General features: G+C 39.2%; 1 long non-coding RNA gene across 1 annotated transcript in view; it reads right to left on the bottom strand.

Moving 5' to 3' along the window:
• LOC115340187 overlaps positions 1–13733 on the bottom strand; it is a 47836-nt gene extending 34103 nt beyond the window's left edge. The window contains exons 1-2 of the long non-coding RNA XR_003922958.2: positions 12525–13733; positions 11229–11321 (exon numbers count right to left, since the gene is read on the bottom strand). This is a non-coding gene — a long non-coding RNA (uncharacterized LOC115340187). The remainder of the gene's footprint in view (positions 1–11228; positions 11322–12524) is intronic.
• Between the last annotated feature and the right edge of the window lie 360 nt (positions 13734–14093).

The raw sequence follows: 14093 nt of genomic DNA, 5'->3' as shown, positions 1-14093 counted from the left end.
TAAGACTATTTGTTTTATTGCCACATTTTTAACTGCACAGACCACATTGCAGCCTGAGAAATTAATTTGAAAGGAATGGCAAACTGTGTTATTTTGGTTAACAACAATTCCAGCTAAAACTGAAAGCTATGTGTTTTTCTCACATTAGATTTTTTTTTTTTTAAAAAAAAGCATTACTTTGGCAAAATCAGGACATGAAAGGTAACTGAAAAGTTGAACTGTGTAAAGACTAAAATGCTATCAAGTGGAGTTTAACTGGAAACTATAGGATGCAACATAGATTACAAGTACTCATGAGTTTTACATATTTAAAATATACAAAAGCCACCTCAGTTTTCTTACACTGAATAAATAAGCATCTTTTGTAATTTGACAATTATAAGCGAACATAATAAACCTGTTGATAAAGAGAATTAACATCTGTCAGAAATATTTAGAACTTGAGTAATGTTTTTATTAAAAAACGAGCTGGAAGTCGTACGCTGTGCCTGGAAGAGAGTGTGTATGGGCATCAGTCCAACACCATGGGTGTAAATAGCCCCTTGCGGGTAAGATCCTTCCAGGTCTCTCACCTCAGAAGGCAGCGGCACTGCTCATCTGCTAAAAGTGATGGATGTGCTGCTCATCTGATTATCTGAGCAACGGCAGGGGATGGAAGCACCACAGGCACAGGTCCTCCAGCAATCTTTTTGCACCAGCTAATATTTCAGTTGCACTGGGTAAATTTCATTTTGTGGAAAAAGTGACAAACATCAGAGAACTAATCTAAGTACAGAGATTTCATCAGCAGGCTTTTGGTTATTGCGGACTGCATTATTGGATGACAGGATCCATAAAACTATATTGTAAATAATAAAGAAATTATCAAAATGATATCATTAAAATGACAAAATAGAGTCTACTTGTTTGAATCATGCAAATTCCCTTGAGATAAATGACATAGAAAATGATTACAGAGAAGAAGTACACATTAGACACATTAGTTGATGAATGAAAATAAGAGGTTTTTAAAAATGTATTTAGGAGAAATTAATGGGGAAGGCAAGCTTAGGAGCTGCAGGGCTATATTTCATGATGTAAAGACATGTTTCTTTGAGAACATCACTCCAATCCCTAGCCAGAAAAGTTTGTGGGATTGGCATTTTTTTTATAAGAGGATACAAAATCTGTTGAAAAGAGTATTAGATACATTTTTCCCATAAATATTTAAAGTAATTTGATGCATCAATTTTATGCATGATTTTCTACACTCATTCCTCTGAATAGTACCATTTGTGATATGTTTGCATAAAACAAATTTCAGTCTCACTATGAAATATTTGTTGAAAGTAATTATGAATTTACTTTGGAAAATATTCACTGTAGAAATCTGATAAAAGCACTATATTCAACCAAGTAAAAGAAATTACCAGGGAATCTATAACCAATAATGTTAGACTAATTTTTGTCTTTCAAATAGCAAACAGCAGAGTATAAGAAATTAAAGAAAACCTTGTTTAACATTTTCCAGTAAAGCCTAGACTGGAAAAAAATTTGAAAGAAGTGATAGTCATTGCATCAGGCTGTTGGAAATTATATGATAGGCTGTCAGCAAACAACGCTATTGCTGTTTATAGTCTTCTCTAAGATATCACAGGTGTCTGGACCATATTACTGGTACATAAGTAGATGCTGCTGCACAAAGACACTTTAATTTTATGTAACTGCTAGTTCAGTTTTCCTTACCATGACTGATACATAGTTCTGAGTCTTTCAGATGCAAAGGCATTTTCAGGAACAACCAGCTTTGTAACTTAGTCCTAGATATTGCAACTTAATCCAGTATTTCTTTATTTTGTTGAACTAAGATGTGTTACATACCTATAAACATTAAGATTCACATTCACAGAGTATCTGGGAACTTAGTTTGTTATAGATTCCAGATTCCTATTCAAATCTCAGATGTAGTGATTCACAGCTTTCTCCAATTATTTAAGTCCTAGGTCAGAAATGGTGATAGCTGAAGGTTCCCTGCTCTGTGTTATACTGGAGTGACAAGTTCCATGCATATTCAACTTACAGCTTAGCAAAATATGTTAGAGAAATTGTTCTAAAAAGAAAGATTTGTCTATTAAACTTGCTTAGTCTGCCTGCCTTGCCTGTCCTCTGTGCTTTAGTGCTGTAGAACAGAGGAGGCTCAGCTACCTTTGTTTGCCAACAGGCTTAGATTTTAAATGTGCTTCTGAAAATACTGAACTCTTCCATGAAATAATATTAAAGTTGGCTGAAGAATGCCTTCTCAGATTGAACGGTTACAATGAACTGGTTAGTGCTTAACAGCTGCATCACTGGAAAAGTATGGAAAGTTTAAATGTCTGTGTTGGATCATACTGATATTTTTTTATATGGAAGCATATAACCTAAACTGCATGACTTAGCACAAAGAAAGGCAGCTATTAACAATAAGACCTTGACCTTAGATAAAAAATTGAAAGGCATGGGCTAAATTTAGCCTTTTTATCCTTGATCGTAGTTCCCCGTATTGTCTTCTACCAAGGCTGAACTTAATACAGTCTTACTTTCCCACCTAACAAACTCTTCTAAGTTTCCCTTTAATTAACAGGTTCAAAATTTTGTCTATCATCCATTGGAAAAGGATAAAAGTGTACATGGCAACATGTCTCAACTAGAATCATTAAAACATCTACTCAGCTAAACTGTGCATATCCTTTCTTTTTTTGGAGTAGTATAAGGTCCTGTGGGACAATAATACCATTCGCTACTTCTTCTGACCCAGGATGCTCTCGAAGGTTGGGATCTATAGAAAGTAAAAGCCACAGAATTGAATAAATCAATTCTCCCAGCAGCCTCATATAAATAAGGGAACACTAACTGTGGTTGGATCAGCTTTCAGTGCATTCTTAGGATCAAAGGAAAAACTCTTAAAAAAAAGTTCCCAGAAAATCTGTGACCAATTCTTCTGAAGCAAAACTGCCAAGAGAGGAGAAGAGGAAGGTATCGTCTCCCTGCTGGAAGCATACTAATATTCATCATTAGAAGGTGAAGTCAGTCCCTACAGCTACTGGGGTACTTGATGATCAGCACTGTTCAGGGTAAGCAGCTGCATCATTTAATCAGCAGAGAGCAGGGAAGGGTTCCCCCCCCCCCCCCCCCCCCATTTTGCATCCATCTCATTAGAAAGGAAATAAATGTAGAAAGAGCCGAGTAAACAGGGATGAAACATCTCTCATTATCAACCCTAGAAGCACAGGACAAAAGTAGAGTCACGAGGACTACAAATATTGTAAGGTTCAGTAGGTGCATGTTCCCTGCGCCTAATTTCTTCTAGCAATCTTTCCACACTAGCCTGCCAAAAACTGCGAGCATCCATAGTGCTGAACAGAGGATACCCTGGTAAGTGAAAAAAGTTATCGGGTGGTAGGAAGCCAGAATACAGCAGTCTCTGAGAACAGAGCTTGAGATTACTAGAAGATGGGCTGTAGGAAGCAGGGATTCACAAAAGTGCCTTTTATTGGCCTGTGCCTGGACCCAAAGGACTTAGGGGATGACAGCTGACTTCCATGGGAACAGTTTTAGGCTGGTGTCTGAAGGGTTTTGACTCTCACCAAACCATTTCCTTCAGTGGAATCCTAATGGGAGAAGTGTAAGGTACCAAAACAGTTTGTTGGGTTTTATTCTTCTTTGCTAGAGGATTGCAACCAAGTATAGCAGAACCAACTATAAGCAGGTTTGCTGTATTATAAAATGAGGAATATGACAAACTGGTGATTCTAATCATATGAACATTTTGCTCTGTAAAAGCTGGGAAGAAAAATCTTCTAAGGGATAACAAACTCAAGATGTAAATGAGGAGAATGTTAACCGGAAAGGAGTAGTGATAAGAGAAATAAAGTAACAGTCTAATACAAACTGCATGGCTATAGTACAATTTCATCATGCACATTAAGTTTATTGGGATCAGCCTATAAACACAAATCCCTGTCTGAAGACAGGTGCTCATGCCTTTTATAAGGTGCCCTTGGAATCGTGAACTTTCTCTGAAACTCGTATTTCATACATGACTTTTTTTAAAGAAAGTTTTATAAGAGGAAGAACCAAAATGATGCATGACTTAGAAGTCAAAAGTATTCGTTCAGTTTCCCTTAGAAAGTTGTTGCGGGGAAGTATCTTAAAGTATCTTCAGATATTGAAAAGAACATTAGGAGTGAAGAAAGAAACATTTATGCTTAAATCCTTAAGTGGACTCTAGCACCATTTGTTTGGGATGAAAGGTAAACCTGCAGGAACATAATATGAGCTGCTCCAGATCACACTTTTTAATCCCAATTCTATTTTAAAATAATAAAGGGCAATAAACCATAAGTACATTTGTAAAACATTAAGATTGAAAATTTCCCATTGAATCTATTAATTTTTCCTAGATTTAGGTAAGAATTAATTGTGGGGAACACAGAAACTGCTGTTTTGTATCAGGATGAAAACAAAGCCTGTCTGAGACTTCTTCATAAAAAGACACCACCCTGAAACACCCACAGCTGAACATGCACATGGAAAGTGGGAATCTAGTTTCATGACCATGGTCTAAAGCTGGCTGAGCAGGGATTTTAATCAGGTTCTGTATGCTACATGTGTGACCTGGACACCAGGCTACACTGATTGATCTATGTGGATTTTCACTTTCCGTCTTGCCTTTGCCATGCCCATTTTTAAAGAAAATATGAATCCTCATCAGCTGTCTTTCAAAGTCAAGGACAAGCTCTGCTAGAGCTAAAAGAATGTTATCATTTGCTGTATTCCCTCAGCACCCTGATCACCACTTTTGAGAAGGACAGAGAAGTAGATATAATATAGTTGTTGCACAGTTCCTGCTGAAAGGGCTGAGATTCCCTACTTGATGCATATCAATATTTGAGCATGACAGATAGAGTAGGGAGCAATTCCATCAGGATGTAATCATCAATATCTTATATTGATGATATTTAAATTTCAAAAAATACACTGTTTTAAAATAGAGTGATATTTCTCTAATTATGCTGCTCTGTTAAGATATATAGTACTGCAAGAAATCAAAATGGGTACTGTCCTGGTTTCGGCTGGGACAGAGTTAACTTTCTTCCTAGTAGCTGGTATAGTGCTGTGTTTTGGGTTCAGTATGAGAAGAATGTTGATAACACACTGATGTTTTCAGTTGTTGCTAAGTCATGTTTAGGCTAAGTCAAGGATTTTTCAGCTTCTCATGCCCAGCCAGCAAGAGCTGGAGGGGCACAAGAAGTTGGGAGGGGACACAGCCAGGACAGCTGACCCAAAGTGGCCAGAGGGGTATTCCATACCATGTGACGTCATGCCCAGTATATAAACTGGGGGGAGTGGGCTGGGAGGGAACTCCGCTCAGGAACTAACTGGGCATCATTCAGCGAGTGGTGAGCACTGTGCATCATTTGTTTTGTATATTCCAATCCTTTTATTATTATTATTATTATTGTCATTTTATTATTATTATCATTGTTAGTTTCTTCTTTTCTGTTCTATTAAACCGTTCTTATCTCAACACATGAGTTTTACTTTTTTTTTCCCAGATTCTTTCCCCCATCCCACTGGGTGGGGGGGAAGTGAGTGAGCGGCTGCATGGTACTTAGTTGCTGGCTGGGGTTAAACCACGACAGGTACATATATAGGTATAGACACTAAATGAGGTCCTGAGAATCCTGAAGCCACTTGTGGGCTAAATAGCTGAACAAGAAGCAGGAAACTCTGAAAACACAAATCACCTCCTATCAATTGGTTTCTGTTGTCTCCAGAGAAGAAGGACTTTCGCCATTCTTTAAAAATAAGCAGCATCAAAGAAACATTTGATTAGGAAATTATTTCCCCCTTATCCAAAGCACAGAATTAGATTTCACATTCTGATTAATTGCTAGAAGACACTAACTGTGAAACAAGAAAGCTTGGACTTTGAAGTGATTTCCACCTGTGATTTGCAAGCTTGTTCCTGTTAGAGGAACAAGTACAGTGTCCTGAGCATACCTAAACACACAGTCCTCGTTTGGCACTACACCAATTTCCATCAATGGAAGTGTTGCCAAATAAGGACTACCATTAGTAAGTACAGAAAAAAAAAAAAAAAAAAATCTGTCAATATGCTCCTTACACTCAACGCCTCATTTTGCTCTGAAAACTTTTGCCTATTTGGGCCTGTCTACTTTATATTTAAAAAAAATGGTTGGTATTGCACTGGCAATTCAGTACAAATGTCAAGTTCTAAGAAATACTTTTAGGGCTTTGAACATGGCTGAAAAAAGAGAGGTTTCTAAATTTTCAGTTATTTACATTAAGTTTTGTGGAACTTTTTATATTTAGTATAAACTCACTGAATGTACTTATTACAAAAATCCTTGCGTTCCCTTGGCAATAGCTTGCTGCTTCCCTTTCCATTTCAGCTGCACTTACAATTTTCTGCTCCAATTCTGATACTCCAGCATGTACTCTCCTGCTGCCAGAAACAGAATTGAATCCTACCAGCTGCCTGTAAGGGGTTAGGCTAATGATTTCTCCAAATAGTACAGTCTAATTTAGCAACAATACACTGTCTATATTTTAGCATTAAAAGTATTTTGTTAGTAATGCATATTAATGTCTTTGTTGAGTTTAAGTTGGTTTGTTAACTGAGAAACTAGACCCATGTTTTAAAAAGAACATATATTAAAACAAAGTATTTTTTAGTACCCTGGTAATGGGGAATTTTAGGTTACGCTATGACCAGGAGTCTAGAAGCTGTCCATCTTTTTCAGAACAGATCCAGGGTATTTAACAATGTCACATGGGTAAAACTCCTTAACAAGTGTCAACAGGTCAGAGGTCTGGGAGGTATGAAAGACACAGTGTCCTTGGATATGCCCAGTTTCTTTCCTCTAAGGAGGTAAAAAAAAAAGAGGAGGAAAACAGAGCAACTGGGACAACTGATACCTAGTGAAACATATTCTTAAATGTTGCAGACTTACGCATGAGAGCAATCTAAATAGAACCCATGTGCATTAGCATCTGTGTAATTTTTTCCTACTATCTCATTAGCCTCACAAAATGCAGACCAATGGGATTTTGATAGTCAGCCAGCTCATGCATGTTACCATTACCCTTCCTGTCATACAATTCCCATACTTTCCTCACATATCTGTGCAAACTAACAGAGTATCTGTGAGTATTTTTAAATCGTTAACATCTATAAACGGTATATTTAAAAATAATACACAGATAATTCAAACTTTTCAAGGAATGTGGTATTTATTGCATGACTAAGCTAGCAAATGCAAATTTGAAAAGAAAATAGCTTCTAATCTAAGTATTCATTTGCTGATGAATTAAAATCACCAAGTTATTCAGCACAATTCAAAATGAAAAAGCTGACATATCATTTATTGTAGAGGCCACGGCTATAATAGGAACGTCATTGTTTCCCTTTCTGCTGGTCTCACACATTCTTTTTAATCTTGATTATTTGTCACCCGGTTAGGGACTTCTTATGGTAATGAAATCCTTTTGTCAGTGATGTAACCAGAGCCTTTTGCTGCATTTTCCCTTCCTACATAAGTTACAATTGTGGTTATAAACACTGTGGAGGTTTCTTCTGAATCACACAATTGCAGATTGTTCGAAGGAGACACACATTCCTGCTGTTGCTAGGTGGCAAATGCTCTTAAAGATTTTGCAGGCTAGAGATTTCTTCAAACCTTTAATCCTCCATATTTATTTTATAACTCACAGTAACGGTTGAAAAAAAATAAAACAACACAGTGCTAGGATGATAGGAGATTTGAAAGAGATAAAACATTTGGTGTTAAGGCTTAATCCCATCCCTAACTACTGTTCAGTTTAGGACTTTCATGAGGGATGATTATTGTGTATCTGCGTACTGTGATGCTGGTCATGCCTTCTTCTAAAACTAGTGTGCTAGCTCCTGCTTAGGACAGGGTCCTAGATATAATGAATAAGCTGCAGACGTAGTCCTTTGAAAAAGATACATGTATGAAAGCAGAACTTCACAGACTGCAAGGAGAAAAGCCCAAAATTACTACTTAGCATCGAGGAACTGATCATGTCGTCAATTTTGCCTGGTATGTTACAGCAGCACCAAGAGCTCTGAAGAGTATGTTAACGCATTGATAAATCTATATAGCGTTAGTCTGAAAAGGGTCTTGTACTCTACCATTCCTAGGGTATGATTTTATAAAACAGCATGTTAATTCCTACTAACAGTTCAAGATGAAACTGTATTTTTCAGATGTCCCTTTTGAAATAAGGCCAAATTCACAGCTGCAGCTAAACTGATGAGACTTTTCACCTCCAAAAGCTGTCAGACCAACATCAGTGTTAGACTCATGTCCGTACACCAGTAATACCAGTTTCTGCAGCTGAAGAACACCAAAATCTCGGGCTAGCACAGTACTTTCTTCCTCTTACATGTCTGGCTTGCAGCCTGGCCCTTATTCTCACATCACTTGCTGTGCCCTCCTTCAGCCTGCCCATTTCTCATTTATTCCTACTCCTTATATTTGGCCCCTATACTAGGCTCTCAAAAAATAGTCCTGCTCAATGTATGTGGAGGTTTCAGAAAATTTACTTGTTAGTCTACAAATAATTCTTCAAAATGTATATAAAATATCCTCAGAAATTTATTTTTCAGCTAAATTTTGGAAAACTGTTACAGAGACGACAAAAGGCATTTCTCTTACTGTCCCATCCCATTTACATACATGCCATTAAATTTCACCTTTGTGAGCCAGCCCAGATCTTCTCAGCAAAACAATGGTAAGAATTATTCAGTTTTGACAAATGCCTTTTTTGCCCTAACCTCACCTTTTTTTTAGAAAAGCTACATCATTTTTTCTGAAAAATAAAAGAATGAATCATTCTGAGACAAACACCTGTCAGAGAACCACAGCAAAGTTTTGAAGTTCAGCATATTCATATACAACCCAAAGCATGGGTCTTACAATGGAAAGTCTTGGGCGACTAGCAGTATCCATTGGTGTAGATCTTGCCTTGCCAATAAAGTCTCATATTATCATTAAAAAAGTAAAATCTTACAGAATTGAAAATTGTTCCCTCACTCTTCCCTACCTCAGACATGCAACTGCTACAACTGTAGGTGGTCTGGGTAGAAAACATCAGTGAAAAGGTAGAATATATTCTTCAGACCCTGATTTTAACGATCTTTAATTCTGATCGGTTGCCTAAAGCTTCCACGCTCTTTGTGTTCAGCACATCACAGGAAATGTATGCTTTATGCCTAGATGTATTCTCAAAAATAAGCTACTCATCACAGAAGACTCTTGATGGTGCTAGGATTTATGAAGCATACTGGGTCCTTATGCTTCTTGGAGAGCTAGCATGGGTAACTGTACTCTTATGTGCTCTGTAAAAGAGGCAGTCAAACCATGATGGGTTATCAATATCTGACCATCCAAACAAGGTTCCTCATTTTCTTTGTGACAGTCATAGGAACAGAAGTGTTTTGGAGGGGTACCACATTTGGTAGCATGGCCAAATAGCTGTTAATTGCTGAAGATTTTGACAGCTACCACCCTGTAAACTCAAAGGGAGCCACTGCTTGAAATCACCCTCTGACTGTGTAAGTACACAGCCATTCTGGATAGACATTCAGAATAAAAATTTGGACACTAGCTGTAGCCTTTTGGATATGTCTATACATTATTTTTACATCCCCCTCTTCTTCATGGTTCCTGTAATAACTGTTGTAATCCCATTGTGAAGCTAGTAATTCACAAAATGACAAAAATATATAGTCACTGTAGAGTCACATAAGATGCCTACCATGTAAAAAAGTAATGTTACCTTTGTAAAGTGAAGTCTTTTACTATGCGGTATGAAGTAAACATAAAAGATTGTTTGGTTTTTTAAAGAAGTGTAATGCCCTTTGGAGTTAATAACCACTAATAATCAGAATTAGACATTTCAAGCAATGCTTGCCTCCCATCTCTTGACATTTCTCAAAAGTCTAAAATTTTTAGTCATCTTTAAAATTACTGATTTCGCAAGTTGTCTGCAAAACATCCCCACTGAAACAAAAAGAAATATGACTTTGTCAAGTTTTAGAGGAAAGTGGGGGTAATCAAGAGAAAAGTTTAATCTTAGAGTAGATTTCTAAATTTCATCTGGAAAGATGATTGATGTGCTTTCCCCTCCCACACTGCTCTAACTTTAATCTCACCTGGGCTAAAGAGAAAGGGAGCAATGTGACACTTAGCCCACTCAGCTCTGCTTTCCAGACTGCAACTGGGAGGTAAGGAAGCAATGGAGGCACCACTTCCTCTCACCCCTGGATGTTTGGGATGTTCTCTATGGGAGGATAAAGACCAATTACCTGCTCTTGGAATCCATCCTCAAAGTGTTATTAATTTAGATAATTGCCATGCCTTACCTGATTCATTATAAGCACACACAGAAAAGTGCTTATTATCAAAAATTACCGAAAAGCCCTCTGATCCCATCAGCTGGCCTTTACCAGTATTTCCTTGTTCTCCCTGCAGTTTGTTTCCTAGGCCAATTGCTCTTTGTGGCCAGAAACTGTTAGGCTCCTCTTCACGGCACACAAGTTCAAACCCGTCTTGCATGGTTAAACGGCATCCGCTTTGCTGCATGTGCCTCAACAGCACATACACAACAACTATAACAACCTGTTTCCTAAGGGTTAGACACAAGGTTTCTTCCAGTGGAAAAGGTTTTTGTCCTCATCACTGACCTTAAGCCAGTGAAAATTCCCAGATTAGCAAAAACATTATTTAAACTGTTTAAGTGTTACCCATCTCATTTTGCTTTAAACAGACCGGGGAACACACACATCTTAGCTGGAAGGTTAAGAGCAGGTGCTAGCTAGTCCATCAAACTGAAGCTGACTGACAGCCTCTTCAGACAAGCCATGGTGCGGGTAGAATAAGATGCGCTTACCCATTAGTACATTTCATATCATTCCCATCAAAGCTAAGAGGGCAGCATCCATGGTCAGAGGCCTAGCTATGCATAAAGTCTCAAAACAGCCGGCCTTCTCAGAAGCACTGTCACTCTCAGGGTGTGGAGGACTATGACTTTAGCTTAGAGAAAAGTCTGAGAATTTTGGTGCAGCACCGTGCTGGATAGTAATGTTTTCTCCTACAAAAGTTGCTTCAGATAGGAAAGACGAAGGTGAAGAGCTAGATGAGAGAAAATGGGTTTACCTTCTGTGTGGGAACCTGTCACCAGTCACAGAACCCAAGCTTCTGGGAGATCATGGACAGAGGAGCAGAAGGTGTCATATCCTTGAGTGAAGTCTGGAAACAATATGAGGAGGAACAGATTGATATGTTCATAATGCTATGAGGATATGAATACTTCCTTCACTTTGACCACTGACAAAGTTATGTAGTTAGAAATATAGTCCATTAGGCATTACTCATCCTCTATTCTTATACTTCAAATGTGTTTCAGAAGGAAGGCAGAGCTAAACAGTGGTAGCTGTCTACAGACTGCCATGGCCAGTGGTCCTCACGTCCTACAGGCACGAGGGACATTCTTTTTGGGGTGATAGGCTATTGCTTTCCTGAATCCACCACGTGAGCTGAAAATGATAGTATGCAAAATATTCTAGTGCTGTGCATTGCACATTTAGAGTGTTCCCTCAGAAGTATGTGTTGGCATGCCAAAGGTGTGGTTGCAATCTATCACACTGGCTCATTCAAATTGTCTTAACATAATTAAAAAGCACAATTAAGCTCCAGGCTATCATGTTTGAAGATCTCCTCAAGGTGCTTTCAAAGACGTTTGTCTGCAGCATGCTACTGCTTTTCAATTGTGTTAAATTAAAACCAGCACAACACGCATTCTGTTTGCCCAGCACAGGACCCAGAAACAGAGCATGTGGTTTCCATGTTTCAACTGGAAGCACCTGAAAAGGAGAAGTGGGAGAACTAGACAGTGTTGTCACTAGCACCACCCACTAATGCTGCTTCTCTAGTGAAAACAAAATGAAAGCAGGAAAAGAGAGTGGTAGATTGGGAATAGGATTTTTGTCTGCAGAAAGGCATTGCAAAGTTCCCACCATTTGTCCAATCTGCATAGAAAATTATTTTTAAACTGCTATTTTTGCCACCTTCTTTTATACCAAACTCGTTTTCCTTTTCAATGTGAAGTTAAAATCTTTAAAATTCAGCATTAACCTCTGCTACTAAATCTGCTTTGAATCAAAAAATGTCATCCCTGGGAAGTCTGATCCGTTACTGCATTGAAGAAGACAGGCAGCCATCTTTGAAATTAAGTGACAGACTTGGCTGAGCACATCAAATTATGAACCATGTGTGCATCCAAGTGTGCATCTGCTTCTAGTTTATTTCTGAACATCTGTAGATGTTGATGACGTAGATAATTTATATTATGATAATATTCATAAAATAGTCAATGAGTGGGAATTAACAATTCTGAAGGAGGAAACAACTTCTAGTAGAAGGAGGCAGGGGAAAGAGGGCAGAGGAATGTACTTCTCTCTCTCCGGAATTTCTGATGCTTTGTCTGGTGTATGTATGCTTCAGCTTATATGATCCAGAAGTCTCCTGTACCAGTGTATAGTCCTGGGGAGGCTGCAACCACACCTGACCTCGGTACTCTACCAAAACATAAAAGAAAACAACAACTATTGCCAAAGGCTTAGAATCTGGGTATTGAGAAGTAAAGGGAAGACAAATGACTTGAAAAAGAATGGAAGATGCTGTAAGAAAATGGAAATTTTAGGAGAAAAAACCCAAGAAATCTCAAGCGTGCTCTAACCCACTTTGATCAAGCATGACTAGCTTTTATTTCAAGTCAACACCATCATTTAGATGTTTTTGTACCATGGCAGATTTAAGCCTTCAGTTCTCTCCTGTAACACTTGATGTTATATAAGTTGTCATTTTAGAAAATATGAGACCATGTTGGAAACCAATTTCCTGAAGAGCTAGGAATAGGGTCATATCGTTATCTAGGGTTATACTTGCAGTTCTGGCAATTTTCTTTTTTAATAAATATGGATAACTCCATAGGACTCCAAAGGACAACAAATGCTGTCCTTTATCTTATGTCTAGGTTTCAAAGGACAACAAATGCTGTCCTTTATCCTATGTCTAGGTTTCAAAAGTGTGCAAAAGATGCTTTGTGCAAAAGAAGTCAGAAACCTTTCCAAAGACAGAAAACAATACAACGGTCCTTGATCTAACAACACAAAAAAGCCAAAGAGACGTTTACAGAGTTGTGCTGTCCGAGAACTGAGCAGTCAAACGCAAATCATCAGTTCTGACCAGGAAACTGCGTAGTTATGTTAAGAGCAGTTTATTAGCCTAGACCCTAGGTAGGGCTTGTTGGCTGAGGCACAGCACTGCACCGAGTTACCCCAGGTCTGGACTACAGCTGCTTTGCGCCTTGGTGGTTTGGATCAGGGCCAGAAGAGGTCCGTTCTGTTTCCCCAAATTTTGCGTAGACAAGCCTGTAGAAGCATCAGCCGTATCAAATACATACAGCCAAGTTAGTTAAACGAGTAAGCACTCACGCATTGACACTTCTTGAACACAGGTTACAATCACTGAAAGGCGGGAGGTGGGGTTTTTTGTTTTGTTTTTCCCTTCGCTGGGAGGCTGCTAAGAGAAAAGCCGATGGAGTTCAGTTTTAAGACACCTCATCACCCCTCCCAGCTGCTATGAAGTACGCGAATCGTGGTTTCAACACCCCCCCCCCCCCCGCCGCCGGGAGAGAGCGGCTCCCTGGCTGACTCCCCCTCGCCCCCGCACCGGCCTCCCCCACCTCACGGCTGCGACCACCCTTCCCTCACCTCATGGCTGGGACCCCCCTTCCTTCCCTCACCTCACGGCAGCGACCACCCTTCCTTCCCTCCCCTCACGGCTGCGACCACCCTTCCTTCCCTCACCTCACGGCTGCGACCACCCTTCCTTCCCTCACCTCACCCGCGCAGGGACCCTCTGCCTGCCTGCCTGCCTGCCTGGGGCGAGTGCGACGGAGAAACTCTCCGTGGTGGTCGCGGGGACCGTTCCCGGTTTTCCTCCTCCGCGCAAGGGGAG

The sequence above is a fragment of the Aquila chrysaetos genome, chromosome 4 (genome assembly GCF_900496995.4).
Source record: "Aquila chrysaetos chrysaetos chromosome 4, bAquChr1.4, whole genome shotgun sequence".
Lineage (NCBI taxonomy): Eukaryota > Metazoa > Chordata > Aves > Accipitriformes > Accipitridae > Aquila > Aquila chrysaetos.
The sequence above is the reverse complement of the archived record's forward strand: the minus strand, read 5'-3'. Positions and strand labels throughout refer to the sequence as shown.